Source organism: Ischnura elegans, chromosome 10, assembly GCF_921293095.1.
Source record: "Ischnura elegans chromosome 10, ioIscEleg1.1, whole genome shotgun sequence".
NCBI lineage: Eukaryota > Metazoa > Arthropoda > Insecta > Odonata > Coenagrionidae > Ischnura > Ischnura elegans.
In genome coordinates this window covers 49362566-49380130 of record NC_060255.1, presented here as the reverse complement: position 1 = coordinate 49380130, position 17565 = coordinate 49362566, and the positions used below count along the sequence as shown (strand labels likewise).

The window sequence follows — 17565 nt, the reverse complement described above, 5'->3', positions numbered from 1 at the left end:
TTTATTGCTAACTCTATCATTTAATTCGATATCTGTAATTTTCTAGTGGCAGAGAGTTCCGCATGGGAACATCAAATTGAAGTTTGATACACAAAATTTGTACATACGTGCATTGAGCTACTATGAATGAACACGCACGCAAACCCAGCCGCTGATCACTCACGATAATTTTTTCATTAAGAGGGCTCGTCAATTCCAATTACTCACTACATTGTATTAAATCAGTGTCTTAGAGTGTAGGAAGGACTTGAAAAAAATTTTATATGAAAGTTTTGCCAACGCTTCGGTGTATACATACACCTTCATAAGGGATAGGAATGTAAATGGGTACATAACTTTTATGATTTAAATTTTAATGAGCACATTAGGGCATAAAAATGTTTAATAGAATTATAAAATAAAGTACTAGTAAACAACAAAAAAGAAGGGACTGGAATTTTGAAATACCTTTTTTTCAATGTTAATTGATGGTAAATAAGCTAATACAGTTCATGTTTTCCATTCAATTTTGATTAATTAAGTAATAATAAATTTGGTTGACTTAAAAAAATTATAATACATTGTTTTCACCTCATAGTACTCAAATGAGAAATTTTATTAAAGGTTAATTTGCCATTCCAGCATTTTATCCGATATTTCCGTATGTATCACAATATGTTCAAAGTCAAAACATTACATCGATGCGCGAATATCGTTTACGCAACAGTCTGAATTGGCCTGTCGCTCGTGCCCTTTCAGACCTAATAGCATGAGTCTCCAATCACTCTAGACGCCAAACCCCTATTCAACCCCTTAGCTCGGAGGTAAACAAGTCTCCTTCATCCAGCGACCTCCCTCACCCCACTAGCTAATCTCCGAGGCGTCGTTCTCGATCACATTTCCAGCCAAACCTTTCCAAAACTGCTCCCCCTCCTCCTACTAATATTCACCTTCCGAGGGAAGCCTTTCCGAGTAAACCCTTCTGGCAAAGGTTAAAGATTCTCTGCTTCGTTGCGTTTAGGAATGACAAGGTTCGATTAAACGCTTTTTTTTTCAAAAAATTATTATTAAAAAGAGCATGAAATTGCTTGTGAGAATATACATTGCATGTCAAATTCCCCTATACTCAACATAGAGATATTATAATTTATATGATAAAAAATAACAAAGTTTTTTAAACAAATTGATAGAAAAATTAACATAAAATTCCGTGTAAAATACTTAAAATATCCATAGTAAAATTCTCCTCTAGTGGTAGCATAAAGCTATTGCTATTAATATGGTAAAATATTAGCAAATTACTATTTACAAACGGCTTTTTTAACAAATTTAAAGTAAAAATAGCATAAAATTCCTTTTAAAAAATAAACTGCGTGTTCAAAATGAAATTCCCCCCCATTTGGTAACATACAGATATTTCAATTTATATGACAAAAGATTGACAAAATAATATGAACCACACACCTTCCACTGCATGCATGAACACCTTGGTGATCTCAGAGGGATAGCAGAAATAAATAAATAGGTACATGCATGGCTACTTGAGGAAATTAAAAAAATTTAACTGGATATATTATTCGATATGGTTATCATAAATGCCTGTGTTTACAAAACTGTTGAATGTCTACATGTATGACCTATGTTTTATGACTTACGTATTTCGCAAAATAAGAAAGTGTTGCAACTATTTTCAGTGTTTTCATATCATTTTGTTATTTGCCGTACTGTATGCATATATGTGGAACTCTGTGACAACGCATGTGGCTTGGAGGAACCATGTTAGTTCACATGTAATAAATGGATATACGTTCTAAATAAAATTTTAGCAGTTTACGTATTACCGTAGTACGCATTTCGTATTCCAAAAATATGTCTTTTGTATTTTCGTTCTTCCATGAATGCCTTTGAATTGATGTCCTTGGCTTTGATATTAACTTTGATGGCTTGGATAACAATGGCTGAGTGAACACCATCGCCTTGGCATTTTCAAAACTATTGAACATTTCAATCGTCGCAACGATCGCATTAGAGAAGAGAACAAACCAGAATACATTCGTAAAAATCATTGCCTTGGAAAGAGGGAACTGTCGCAGGAAAAGAAAAGTTGGAAAATTCTCGGGTCACCGTCACAAAGAGATCAAGGCTGGAAAAGAGTTGAATAGCGAAAAAGGATGTATGGATAAAAGGCAAAACAAAAATTCCACTCCGTCCTTGAGATGCATTGTCTCAAGTACGCCGCAAGCATTGCAGGGTAAGCACGCGTATTTCCTACGCAGTTTCACAAAAAAAGTAACAATACGAAACATTCATGCCGTTCGCTTTGTTCAAAGCCATCACAAGAGAATATATATAAAAGGGAGACACAGCGTCGCACGGAGGAAGAATAAACGAAATAAATTATTCAGCAAAAACTTCGAAATATGTGAATGGAAACGCGACTGGAGTCTCAGAATTCCGCACTGACATTGATTACAGCAGTCGAATGCCTACTTGATATCGTTACCGCTTATGGTTCATACAATCACTGAAATTAAAACAGACTTGAATCTGACCTATATGAACTTGATCAAGCGCACCTACTAACTGATGAAATGAAATGTTCATTGTCTCTCGCCAGGCTGGAACTCACACCAAAATTCATTTTACGATATTCGCGCATAAAACTGCAGAGAAGGAGGAATTCAAGACTTGGTTAAATGAAAAGCAAATATTCAACGTCAATTAGTACTAAAATTTCTAACGTAAACAAGAAATGATTAAAACATTTAATCAGAATAAACAATTACCCCTCATTTCAATAATTAAAATAGACTAAAACATCGGCAAATTATATCATCATCGACAGTGCGTATATTCTCATATGTAATTCAAGCAGATTTTGAATGAGAACATGCTGAATGCTGTAGAATAAATTCTGTTGCACAAAAAATTGTATTTACGGCAGTAATTATAGCTTTTATAACATGTTCATCATGAATAGATCCGAGGATGAAACATAATCATAAAAAGATTTGGATTATTACTTTCTTCAGAAACATTTACTTTAGTCAATGAGCTATTCACCTTGAATCGTACGTCAAAAAGCTATTATGGAAATACTCCTAAATTTTGATATTATCATATCTTACGAAGTGACCTAATCTAATGGTCATCCACCCGCGTAAATGTTCATATTTTTTTTTGTTAGGATACAGTAATTTTATACGTTCATTCGATTTTCGCTTCCACACCAAACGATCTCGTTTACAAATTCGATTAGGAATAATAAGGTGGAAATATATTCATTTGAAAACAATTACATTTACGAAGGAAAATTCTCCAAAAAGATCTGAAACATGGGAGCACAGAAATGCCTTATAAGCATAATTATGTCCGCAAGACAGCGAAGCCCGTTTCATAATGACAGACGAATATATAGAAAAATATTTATTGCCTAAGACAAGGTAAATTAACCATGGATTGGGATTTAATAGACAAAATTTTAAATTTGGGGCCACGCTAAAATTAACTAATACATACTTATGCACTTCTTATTCAGGTTATATTTCAAGGGGGAATATTTTTATGGATATCAGACATTATGTGCATTTCGTTATTACCCACAAAGTTTTCAATACGATACTATATTAAGATGATGTTACGCGTGTCTAATGTGAATCCAGAAACACCGTCTTCTCTAATAAATATAATCACCTCTTCCTCCTCTGCTAAGTTGAAATCAAAGCACCTAAATTTAAAAAAATGCCTGGTATTTGGCCATGATGGTGATATTACGAGGAAAACTTTGAACTGCAATTATGTGCATAATCTCACTCAGACTCCAAGACGGAACAAAAGTTAATTTTCTGAATCATGAATTCCTTCTGAGGTGCCATCTAAGCTCAAAGTTGAGATCCATTTAGTTTCAGCGACAAGAGACTGAGATTAAAATTTTATTACCAACTCGACAATGGAAATTCATCCTTTCTTATGCAGGCGGGACTTTAGAAATAATTTTCGACGCGGGGTAGAATTTAATTATTCGAGCACAAAAGGAAGGCTTGTCAAAGATTACAAGAGCAGTTTCAACTCGCGTTCGCGGGGGTATCCTTGAGGGCTCGTATTCATCCTGATCTCCGCAATGAAGGAAGTGTATGATAGCTACAAAATCTTCCTTGGCCTCCTCTACTGAGATCACGCTTTTGAGAAGTATCAACCGGAATGAGCAAGCTATAAAAACTGAATTTCTCAACACTACTATGGAAAAGCGACCACTCCGCCCTTTAATAAGGAAACGAGTACCATCCTTGCTACAGTTTGCCTCATCAACGGGGCAATATTTCCGTGAATAATAATACTGAACGACGGATTCCTATCTTATTGATGATATGTTTATGGGGACTCTACGATCTACGATTTGGTCTATTGCCGCGTAGCGGCAATGCACTGTACCAAAGCACCGATTTTCGTCTTTTTAGTTTATTTTAAGTAAGAGGAACAATATAAACATTTCCTTGCATGTAAAGTTTTGAAATATTTTTTTTAATTTAGCATACGTAACTTCGACGTTCATTTTCTTTTCTACATCTCGTAAATTGAAATCTACCTTGAGGACATTTAAAAAACCAAAGAACGTGTAAAATTTAATTTTAAAAAGCTCTTTGTAACATGCTCAACATGTCGTTCTGTCTGTTCTGTCATTTAAAATTCAATGAAATGCACCAATTAAATATTTTGCCCGTCACGAGATGACGAAGGCGACCGTTTCGCCGTTTTCATAGTTTTTTCGCGTGTTGTTCTTCACTCTTTCGACCGTAGAAGCTAAATGTTTAAGTTAAAACAATGTTTAATGATTCATTGTTGTAGTCGAACAAACAATGAGTAAAACGATGTATGACACGACCCCATGAATCTTCGGAAGGATTTTTTTTTTTTAATGTTTAAAGTTCAGCGTTCTACCTTTTTGCGCCGATAGTAGATCACAACGCTCGCATGCTTGCGATTAACAAATTAATTCTTTTTCCAAATGACATTATTTCATCTACATCTACAGAGTACCCCGCGAGGCGCCCTTATCTGTGTATGGCGAAGGTTTTTAGGATACCAGTCGTTTATAAAATAAAGAGAATATGCTCTAACGCAGTGCCGCCTTGCATTTATGGAGGTCCTTCATTGTTCGGGGGAAAAAATCAATGCCTATACCTTTCGGAAAAATATCTCCCTTAATGTATCCCTTATGTCGGACCTGGAAATATGGTGGGGCACTACTATGGTGTTCTCCGTGTCGCTCTTTAAGATATCAATTCTAAATTTCTCAAGCAATCTGAGCCTAGTGTGCAGCCTCAGAGTTTCCAGCGGCTCCCAGCCTAATTCGCTTAACATCTGGGTAACGCTGTATGTCTGTACGCCCGTAGCAGTTTTTGGCGAACCGCGCAGCCTTCCTAACTATCTTGTTCAGTTTGCGGATCAAGTCTTTCTCTACCGGGTCCCATATACTCGATGTATATCAATTGTGTGGCAGGACGGGTGCAAAATAGCGCCTCTCTTGTACTTTTTCATCTGAAAATCTTCCCACAACACGTTAGACGAATCCTAGCTCCTTAACCACTTATCCACAAATATTTTTATATATGCGCCTTAAACGATAGGATTGAAGTTATTTTGACTCCAAGGTATTTCACTTCATCTGTCGCTTTAATGCCAAAACCATACACATAAACATATACGTAGAGAATAGTTGAACGACCTACGCAAGAAATGTACCGCAGTGCATTTACCCAGATTAAGTTCGAGTCACCGCTCTTGGCTCCACTCATGAACTTGGTTTAAATCCAACGATAGCATATCAAAATCAGAGAGATCACTACTTTCGCGATAAATGACAGCATCGTCCGCAAATAGACGTATGCTACTCCTAATTCGGAAACATAGGTCAGTTAAATGAACAAAAGGGGACCGATCACGTCACCTCGTGGGAAACCTGATGACACTTTAACTAAATCAGATCTAATTCCGTCAATAACAAATTATCGTATATGATCACTCAAAAAGTTGCGAATCCAGTTTACTACAGTTCCGTTAAACCCGCATGACTGTAATTTGTATTTTTTTGTTTTTTTTTTCAGTGAGATACCGTGTAGAAAACTTTCTTAAAATCTAGAAATAACACGTCAACTTTTCGATTCACAATATTTAAGAAAGTCTTGAAGAAAGAGCTCTAGGTGAGTTTTGCATAATTTACCATTCTGAAAGCCGAGCTGACAACAAAGTTACAACGGTCCAAGAAATTTATGATATTGCTAACAAATATATCATCTTGGCCGTAATCTTGCCTTGGTCAATGGAATAATTGGATAAAAAATTTACGACCGTGACAGGATTCGCACCTGCAATCTTCGGATCCGAAGTCCGACTCCTTATCCGTTAGGCCACCCGGTCGCCTTGGTCACGACTATGTCCCATATCTGAATGGTGCAGAGGACAGGGAATTTTTGAATAACATGATTCTCAATATAAAATCATGTCGCAAATACGAGTTGCGACATCCTTAGTCTCCTAATTAAGCGAGTACGACGAATCCAGCATTTTTACATAGGTCTTTACAGCGATACTTGCCAAAAAAGGAGAATATTGATAAATTCTAAGATATAAACGTCATTTTGTGATAAAAACTGTAAAAAATATGTTCGCTATACCTGAAGAACTATGGTAATAATAAATCTTAAGTAGGTCCCCGCATAACCTGTTGGGTAATTAGCAAATAAATGCTAAGGTAGCAGGCGATTCACGTTAGTTACATAAAAATTGCGCTAAAGGCTGGATTAGGCTGATAAATCGTTAACTTAAAAATTAAAAGTTAGGATAATCTCTATTCTCCTTAAACTTAATTAGGTTTCAAAGCTCAAAGAATTTCTTCTACTGAAACTTTTTAATAGCACGTGTGAGCATGAGAGGAAGTTAAGGGTTCTCTTAACGAATCAGTTGGATCATCTTCGGAGTATCATCCCATTTCTCTAATCTATATAAAAAATTTGAATTTGAGAGTTGCGGTGGAAAACTTTTTATAATTTAAATGAAGTCAAGCGTTAGAAAAAGTCTACTCTATTCACCGTGCAAATTCTAAGATGATAGCTTAAGTTGAATATAAAAGATACTTCACAAAATAGAAAAAAATAGGACCGGTCGAGAAAAATGAAGCAGCCACTTAATTGCCGAAGCAATTTGAACCCAGCACGAAGCCTCCAAGTTCCCAGTAGCTAATAATCGTATATATATAAAAAATAGAGGAATTTACAACGCGAAGTGTCTTTTCTACTTCTTAAAGGATATCACGTCGGATATTTTCCTCCCCCCCCGGCATGGCGCCAACACAAACCCCTGCGCCAAAAAACCCGGCACGCCCACCATGAGCACTTCCTCTTTAAGCCACCGCGACCGCGCCCCTCCGAGGGTAGGGGAGTTAGAATGAAGGCGAGGGCGCGAGGTTCTCGCATGCGTTCTTTTAGGAGCAGCGAAAAAGGAAGGCTAGGAGTGAGGGTGAGCAATAGATACGACCACCCCCACCCACATCGTCGTTTCTCAAGGAACTCCTACCGCAAAACGATGGGGGTACACCTAGCCAAATGCACATGGGAACTCGAATAGAAAGCAATTTGGGTCTCAAGAGAATTCCTTCCCCCTTCAAGGCCAAGTAATGTACATTCGTAACGAATTTTGTCCTAATCTCCACCAGTTCTCGGTAAAATTTTGTTGTACCTATCCATTATACACTATTGCAGAAAAAGTAAGACTCAATCTAAGCTAATTATAATTCGTTGTCTTCATGCCGTGACTTCTTGGAATCGACTTATCACCATGAAAAGTAACCAACTTTGTAATTCCACATAAATTTATTACAGTGAGACCTAGGTTTCGACCAGATGATGACGTGACTAGTCGAAACCTAGGTCATACTTTAGTAACTTATGTGGCGCTATTAAGTTTTTTTTTACTTTTCTTTAAGCAAATTATGAAAAAAAACAAGCCAGACTAGTCTGAAATTCAAAACTTTGTTTCAAAGCAATAAAAACTAGTGTCAAATTCAGAAATTTTGCCTAAAAACATGTGATACTTGTTCATTTTTCGGCAAGTCGCGTTTCGGGTCAAACAAGACTAGCTATATTCTCAGCAACGAGAGGGGCGTGATGTTCTAGCGTGCGCGCTTTAGGAGCAGCGAAAAAGGAAGGCTAGGAGTGAGGGTGGGCAATAGATAAAACGACCCGCACCCACACTGTCGTTTCTCAAGGAACTCCTACCGCAAAACGATGGAAGTACACCAAGCCAAATGCGCATGGGAGCCCAAATAAAAAGCAATTTCCGTCCCCAGAGAATTCCTTTGCGCTGCAAGGCCAAGGAATGTGTAGGCGAAACGAATATTATCCTAATCTCTACTACTTATCGGAAAATATTGTATAGTACCTATTCATTATACAGGATGTTTCAGGAGGAATCTAAAATGCTTCAATAGGCGGTAGGTAAGACAACTTTAAGCATTTTTTGTTCATATCCATTGGGTCACAAGTTCTTAGTTACTGAGCTATGCCGACGCAAACTTTATTTTGAATGCACTTTACAGTTACCATGAAAACAGTTATTCAAGGGTAGCCAGCCTTTTCGGCGTTTTATTTAATACTCTGGAATTTTAAGCCCATTACATAATTAATATTGGACGGAAATGTGCTACATTAATTGTCTGAGACAATTGATCTTTGAGCTTAATTAAACGAGAGCTTTGTGCGAGTGTCAGCAATACAATTGCGAGATCTCACCCATTTTGAGATTCTATTTTAGAAATATTTTGACTCAACCAAAGTAAAAAATGTCGAAAAAAATTCTTGACAAGACTGAAATTCAAAATTTTGTTTGAAAACAATAAAAACTTAAGTACGTAAAATTCAGAAACATTGCCTCAAAACACGTGATACTTGTTCTATATTACGCGAGTCGCGTTTCAGGACAAACAACACTTGTTATATCCTCCCGGTCCCGGGGTATTGTATAAAATACATCTACGCACAGTGGGCTGGAATCGAAAAAAACCGGTCAGAACCTCAAAAACGATTTTTTTAAGTAACAAGTTGAAACTTCGCATATATATTCTCAAATAAATTGTGCATAACCTAACTGGAGTCGACTGCACGCTTGAAAAAACGATTTAAAATTCGGGGTCGCAAGTTGGTGCAAGGTTTTACTTTAGATCCACAATGTAGAAGCTTCATAGAACGACGTGGGATTAGTCACTTGGCGGAAGTCCGTGGTAATATCTACTTTTTCTCTACGTTTATGTAAAAAAAATGGGGTGAAAACAGGCTTCGCCATTTTGTTATATATCTATGGTTTTTGATGAAACAAAATCTTTGATAACCCTTCTAATGGAAGAAAAAGAAGTGTCAATTAAGATGGTATAACATTTTTGTCGATAAAACTATTCATGAAAACACTGCACGAGGATAAAGTTGGCAATTTTCAGAAAAAATCGAGGGTGGTCGCTTTTCGCTAAATTTGTTCAACTTTGGCCTCACATATATTGTTAACGTGACAACATAGGAAAGAAATAATCTAAAAGTTATTCACAATTTATTAGGGAATATGTATGCGAAGTTTCAACTTCCTACCTCAAAAAAATCGTTTTTGAGGTTTCGGCCAGCTTTTTCCGATTCTAGCCCACTGTGCGACGCTTGAATTTTTCCCGCATGGCTAGGTGAAATGCCGTTATTGCAACTAAGGCAGTGCTTCCTAACGGATGACAGTATGATATAGAAGGATGATTCACAGAAATTGCTTCCGTTGTTTTTGTAAACACCTAACTGACCAGAATACATGAAATTCAGGCGAAACATATCGGCAGATGTGTCCCGGGACTGAAGAGGATATGCTCAGCAAAACGACGTGCGTTATGTTCCAGAATTCGTGCTTTTAGGAGCAGCGAAAAAGGAAGCCAAGGAGTGACGCGGGCAATATATACGTGGACCTCCACCCACACCGCCTCTTTCCCAATGGGGTCTCACCGCAAAACTAATTTTGGGCACCAAACCAAATTTTTATGGGAACCCAAATAGAACGCAATTCTGGTCCCAAGAGAATTCCTTTGCACCGCAAGGCCAAGGAATGCTCAGTAAAAATTAATTTCGTCCAAATCCTCAAAAGTTCTCAGGATTATTGTGTTGTGTCCCTTCAGGAAATTCTATTTTATAATAAGTAACACATAAATTTCTGAAATTACTGTTCTTTTAAATAATTAAAAATTGTGTGATATTCAGAAAATTCTGTCTCAAAACACGTACGAAAAATATTTACCCTGTAATCAAGAATGAATGTAATTTGCCTTTAAGGCATTGTTTGTGAAGATATTTTGACACTAGAAGCGCAAACCAAAATCGATATCTTCCGAAAAATTTGGTGCTATGATACAGCCATCTTGTCCGGAAAATAGTAAAAACATTCATTACATACTCATTTTAAACTTTTTAAATAAGCCACAAACATAATGCATTGCACCTGATACATTTCGCATGAAACGCAAGTTTTACGACAATGTTTCACCGGGAAAATCTGAATAATTAAAGTAGCCAATACAAAGCTGAAACGATTCATTTTTATGAATATGTCCATAACTTGCAACCATATTCATCTTCATTAAATGTTTCTAAAATATCTCTCAAAATTTTAAAACACTGATAAAACAAAAACGGAGGGTAATATGTAAGTAAGGAATTAGATAGAAAACCGGGTGTGCCAAATATTATGATTCCTTCACCAGCACATATAGGGCAAGAGCTTTTATTTCTGACGATAAAGAATTCCATGCGCGCGTTTAAATGACAATGAAAGATCTAATGAGGGCCGTGATACGTCCAGAGGGTGAAGAGAGTCCGTAAATCAAGTTGGACAATGAACAGACACGCCATAAAATTTCTGCTTGCTCGGAACTCATCAACAGCCAGCCGCCGACAGAAACCCTAATTTGGAAGGCCTTCGATACCTAACAGTTAGACCCTTCCTATCATTTGAAAAGCCAGAACTCAATCCTAACATAACGGATACATGCGTAACATTTAAAATAAGGTTATCCAATATGCTATTTTTTACGTTGATATTTTATTCACATAAAATTCATAAAAATACAGTCCAAGCTTTTACGCTAAGGCTACTAATTTAACACTTATAGTTATAGCAGCCAGGGGCGCAGCTAGGAATTAAGACTGGGGGGAGTTTAGGGGCAACTAATACCGGGGTGTATGGGGGTATAGTATACCCACCAGGATAAGCGGTAGGTGCGAGATTAAAAATTTGCGTAATTTTAAAGATAAAATGTTCAAAATGGTGAGTTTTATGGCTTTCTGAGGGATATTTAATTCATCCTTACACTATTCTATTAGTAATATAAGTCCAATTAAGTCAAATGGATTAAACTTAAAAATTTCTCTGAGCCCTGGGGGGGGGTTTATCCCCCAAACCCCCCCCCCCCCCCCTCGCTGTGCCACTGATAACAGCTACACGAGTGCCTCGTTCGGGGCTCTACCGCTCAGGAATCGCCCACTGTTACAACAGGGTAGCGACGGGCGTTGATGTCCATTTGTTCTGAAAAGACTTCATCTCAGAGTAAATATGGGCCTTAGGGAATGGGAATCTCTGAGGACTTCATTCCACCTATGAAGTTTGCAGCGCCTCAAGTGAATTTTGGGTGACATTTTGAAAAGGATCTCCATTTTTAATTTGTACATCTGAATATTACTCGAGATACTGTTCCGATCGTGGTAAAAGTGTAAGAACATTGCGTTTTCATCCAGTTCTCAGCTATCCTGCAAACTTCACCACTAATTAAGAAGTGGTCGAAATTTAAGTTGCAAGGTTTTTCCCGAAAGGACAAAAACAAACAAGAAGATAGCATTATAAAACTTGGTAAAATACAAAATTTGAAACTCGTAAGGCAAATAACTTTTTCATTTGGCATCTCCAATTGTGCACTTAACACTGGCTACACTCCCCGATAATTCTCCCCAGGACCTCAACGCCTGGATCTGCTTATCGATTAAAATATACACCCAACGACTTATAGCAACAACTTCAGCCACCTTAATCCCAGAGAACCAATTACAGAGCCCTCTTCTGGCACCATTTTCGCCATGCCCATTCTCCAACTCCCTTTCTCACCGAGATAGGGTACAAAACTGTTACGTGAGCGAGCGAAACGGCACGCACACGCGGTCGACTTTGTAGGAGCACTTTCGCCGGAGAGAGACGGGGACGTTCGAGTCGTGAATGCGTAAAATAGCACGATAAACGAGATGGAAGGAACTGAATTGGGCACGGAGGGATGAGAATTCGAAAAGGTGAAAGGAGACGCAGTAAACATACGAAGAGGGAAAGAGCAAACACACAAACGTGACCCTGAGGAGAGAGTGAGAGAGAAATGAAACGAACGCAGCGCGTCATTTGTTTATTTTTTCTCTATCAACAGGGTTGGTCGTTAAATAGTGGTGAAGAGCAGCGGTCACAGAAACATATGGGTGCGATTGGTTCGAGCAAGGTCCAAAAGCCGTCCGTAGAGCAAAATATAGACTTAATTTAATTGGTAAATTCGAAGATTTCTTCTCATACGATGTGAAACATATAATAATGATGATGTCTAATAAAATTTCGACATAATGTCTAAAAAATACAACTATTGTAAAAAAATGAAGGAGCTTTAGGTAGCCTCAGCGGTTAACATCAGCGTGGAAGCTAACATCCTTAAATTTAAATGCAGTACTCATCACAAAAATTACCAATCTTTTATGTACTATAAATGTTATTAAATATGATACGAGGCAAAATGAAATTGTAAATAAAATAAGATAGATAAATAGAAAATGTAATTAAAATAAGATAAAAAATAAGACCATGCAAGAAAACACAGAAGCATAACTTTTTAGAGCAAAAATATAGCATTTTTAACTCAAAAAAATGTAATATCCTACGTTTAGCGTCATGCTACAGTAGACATAATCGCGAAAAGAAAATTAAGGAAACAAACTGCAAAACAGGGAGATTTAAAATGTTCTTGCTTCCTCGTACTATTAAGGATAACAACGGTGCCTCGTTAAATAGACTTAATTGCGCCACTAGCTAGGACGACTCATTACATGTTTTTATTTTTTTCAGTGTTCTAATCTTGCATGTTTTTGCTGTAGGAATTACTGACCGTTGGAAATTTTTGCCTTTACATGAATTTGTACGATTTTTTTTTGTTATTATGCGTTATATTTTATAACCGTGTGGATTGCAAGTGGCTGTACTCTTGCATGATGCGTGTTAGTGATTGATCTCCCCCTGCCAAACACCTAAGAGGTGGTTCGCAGGGTCTTACGTAAGTTTAGAAGTAAGATGAAGTCTAGTTTAAGCTTCGAGGTTCACAGCAATGACTGTAGTTCATCAACGATACCTTACTATAGTAGGTAAAATCTTTTTGGGCTCTCTCGCCTCGCCAATTTTCGGGTGGCCCAAACGCTTCTACGCTGGAGAAAAACAGTCTGAGCCCCCTTGTCAACACTTTCGTTCAAAGTTAAAGGAAAAATCTATACATATAAAACAAAGTCGAAAATTGTGTTAGTAACACCATTTATAACTCGAGAACGGCTGAACCGATTTTAATGATATTTGGTTTTTTGGTTCATCTGAGCCCCAGATAACAGAATAAACATTTAAAAAATAGAAAAAGTTCACAAAAAATTTTTATCTTTTTCTTAGGGGTATTTCTTTAGGTGTTGGTAACACTGCAAAAGCTGTGAAGTCAGTCAAAACAAGACGTTTTGATTTTTTTTAACGTATTTATTGACTGAGCTTCTTAACAATATTAAAACATTTTAATTGTTAAAACGAATTTAAAATATTATAATTATATTAAAAACATTTATTTTCAACTAAGCCCACCTGGAGTGACGCGTCACTACCGTGTTGTAAGCAAATCTACAAGCAATTGTTGACTATCGGTAATGGCCGTGTTCCTGTCGACGAATGGAGCGGATCGATTTCATTTCTTGGGAATTTTTGCAATTTCGTTTCATCGAAAGATAAGCTCATTAACATAGTGCTCCCGCACAAGAACGACGATGTCGATTGCTCAAACTTCGTTATTCAGTATCAAATCATATAAAAATGTCGAGCTGTCATACATACACGTGTCCCAAGTGTAGTTTGAATAAAGAAAATATCTTTCTAACAAGCCATTGTAACATTTATTTTTGTATTTTTATCGAATTTTTATTATTTTATTACAATAAGTTAAAAATTATTGAAATCAGTACAGCCGCTCTTGATTAATACATGGTAAGGCTACACTGTTCAGTGATTATTTGGCGCGACGAAGTTCGCTGGGTCAGCTAGTAATTGTATAAATTAGTCGCTTTGCCAGAAACTTCACTTCATTTGTTGCCTTTATGTAGACACCATCATGTACATGGGGAATAGTTGGACGAGCTACGCAGGGAATGTACCGCCGTGCAATCCCTAAGATTAAGTTCTAGGTCCTACCCTCGGCTCTTCACATTAACGTTATTTAAATTTGACGATACAAATTCAAAGTCAGAGCGATCACCGATTTCGCGATAGATGACAGTGCCGTCAGCAACTAAACATATTTTACAGCCAATTTGGGAACAGAGCTCATTTATGTATATAATGAACAACAGTGGGCCAATTAACCTACCTTGTGGGACACCTGATGTCACTTTAACTACATCAGAGCTAATTCCTTCAATTATTACTTTTTGCTTAAGATCATTCAGAAAGTCGCTTGTCCAGTATAACACAGTTTCTTTTAACCCGATTGACTGTAATTTGTATAAAAGATTTTTGAAAGGTACCGTGATGATATCTTCCTTAAAATCTTAAATTATGCGTCAAACTGTCTTTTCGTTTCACCATTTCATTTTAGATTTAAAAACATCTCGAATAAAGCGAGCGAGCTCCGTTTTTCATGATCTACTTTTCCGGAAGACTTGTTGACACGAATTTAGGAAGCTATGACTGTCCAGGAAGTCATAACGTTGCTAACAACAGCGTCTATGATATGGAATCTTGCCTAAAATAGATGTCGAAGTTGGTCGACAAAAAATTTCCGACCGTGACAGGATTCGAACCTGCAATCTTCGGATCCGAAGTCCGACGCCTTATCCGTTAGGCCACACGGCCTTAAAGAAAGTGTCATGGCTATGTGGTATATCTCAACGATTCAGAGGGTAGGGAAATGTGAAAAACCTCACCGCTAATATTATAGCCGAGTCGCAAATACGAGTTATAATGTTAATGACATCCTAAGACCCCTAGTAAAGCGAGTACGACGAAAACAGGGTTATGAACGTACGGCGTCACCTTTTTGACACCTTGCACTGGATATCATTTTGAATTCACGGGGAAAACGTAGAGGAGCCCCCCCAGTCCACCCCGACGAATCTTTATTTATGCTTCCCTCGCTTTTTATTAAGCTCTCATTCATCTTTCATTAAGATTCATAATGCTCCCAAATGAGTATTGATCATCGCGTGGAATAGCAATGAAAAGATATGAATCCGATGGATTGTATAGCCCTCAGTACTAATTTTGGCTAATAACCCTAATTTCAGTATATTTTCCCGTTAAATTCGGATAGCTCTTCCGTCAGCGTATAAAAGGGCGACTTTCGTAACACCATTTTAATACGGGGAGGGTGCCAGCACTTATAGCCAGGCTTGTAGCCGGGGAGGACTTACGACCACCCCCAAATCCCCCCACTCCCCACGACGAGTACAAAGTTTTCTGTTGAATCCAACTTTAGAGGATGGCAACATTCTAAAATTGGATTTACACATACAACTTTTTGGTGCAAGTTAGTCTTATAAGAACGCATTGAAGAATCTAAATTGGCTGATAGTATTTCGGGAGTTGTTAATAATTATCTGAAAAAATCTGGCAAAAATTGGTGAAATTTACTGCAACTTGCGTTGGAAATCACTTGCAGGAAGTTCGCACCAAAAAGGCTAGCTTAAATATTTAATACTAACTCATTTTATCAATTTAATTTAGAAAGCTGATTTATTAAGGATTCTTTATTCAAAAACCTTTTCCAATCTAACTTGGCTACAGCTGTGAGGGAAAAAGTATAAAAGCCCAATAAATACCCTAAGTACGCTCCTACCCGGACAAAATTGAAAATGCTCCTTTGAATGACCCAATTTATCCGCAAAATATAAACTACAGAGGATAATAGATGGCACATGAGCCTTGTAGATGTAACTATATTGGCCTGTTCTAAGAGAGAAATCACTGAAACTCATCGTCCTTTTCATTTTCACATATGACGCGGATATGCGCATGCCATGGTAATAAGAGCAGAAAAAAATGTTAAAATACGTTGCTACGACAACGCAGGCACATGTTCCATGCTGAAAAAGACGCCGAGATGGGAAAGGATAGAGGGTAACGCAAGGGCTTTTTGTGCGAGCGACGTGTATTGGATATGTGGTGCATGAGAGGTAGTTTTTTTTTCCTCCTCAGAACGGAATGAATTATGCAAGGGCCCCGTCTGCGGAAAAAAGTTGTTAAGTATGCACCACCCCCGCTCCTTTTTTTAAGACCAAGGTCTCCAAAAAAAGGACATAGATCACCCGTCTAGGGTATTCGGGACACTTTTTAGTTACACCTACATATTCGCGAGTTACATCATATGATAAGGATCCTTCTGCGAATTTTCACCAATTCCGTTCGTTCTCAACGAGGGAAAATTTCCAATACAGCTTTATCAGCCGTAATTGTATCTTCATCTCCCTGCTGACATTGGAATTTGGAAAGCTGACTGTCTCATAAGAAGTGTTGTAGGTATAAAACCATATCAATTATTCAAAAAAATAAAAAATATGTTGTTTTATAGATAATATACTAAAGAAGGAAGATCTACTCAAGATTTTTTATACACATTTGGCAGTTAGTATATTACTAAACTGCTAATAGACAATGCTGAACTGGCACTGAAATGTACTTCTGGGAAATTTCATGGTTAGACTTCTTCTGACTGCTGGTTATACATTACCGCTATTATGTTACAACATCGTTATAACGACAGAGTGAAAAAAATTATTAATTTTTCCTTATCAAACATCTGAGCTACGTAACTACATACATAATTTATTAACTTGTGTCTGCGTTAAGGAAAATAGATTATCCAGAAGTGACACCGGAATATTTTACCGTTCTACAAATTCGAACCACTAGACACAGTAAAGAAATATTTTTTTTAATTAAACAAAAAAAATATATATATTTAATTTCTCTTGTCTTGAGGCAAGTCTTCATTACGACGTGACTGCCGAAACAGATCGTTTTTTAAATAAAGCCTTTAAAAACTTGTGGAAATGACTTAAGTTTATTATTTTATAGACACTATATTATGACGGACTTCCACAGCACGAAAACTTTAAACTTCGATTTTTATATCCAATAAAGAAATCTTTGCGAGCTGCCGTTGCTTTGCTTTTTTAGTATTTCTGATTGCATCAAAAACTTAACGAAGCCGTATTTGTTCTAGAAGCATATAACCTCCGAAAAGGGTGCATG

General features: G+C 37.2%; 1 protein-coding gene and 1 non-coding gene across 6 annotated transcripts in view; both read right to left on the bottom strand.

The window, feature by feature from the left end:
• Nucleotides 1–17565, bottom strand: part of LOC124166505 (sodium/calcium exchanger 1-like) — a 331828-nt gene that overhangs the window by 278416 nt on the left and 35847 nt on the right. The window lies entirely within an intron of this gene.
• Trnar-ucg lies at nucleotides 15096–15168 on the bottom strand. The gene has a single exon. It is a non-coding gene; the product is annotated as a tRNA-Arg (tRNA).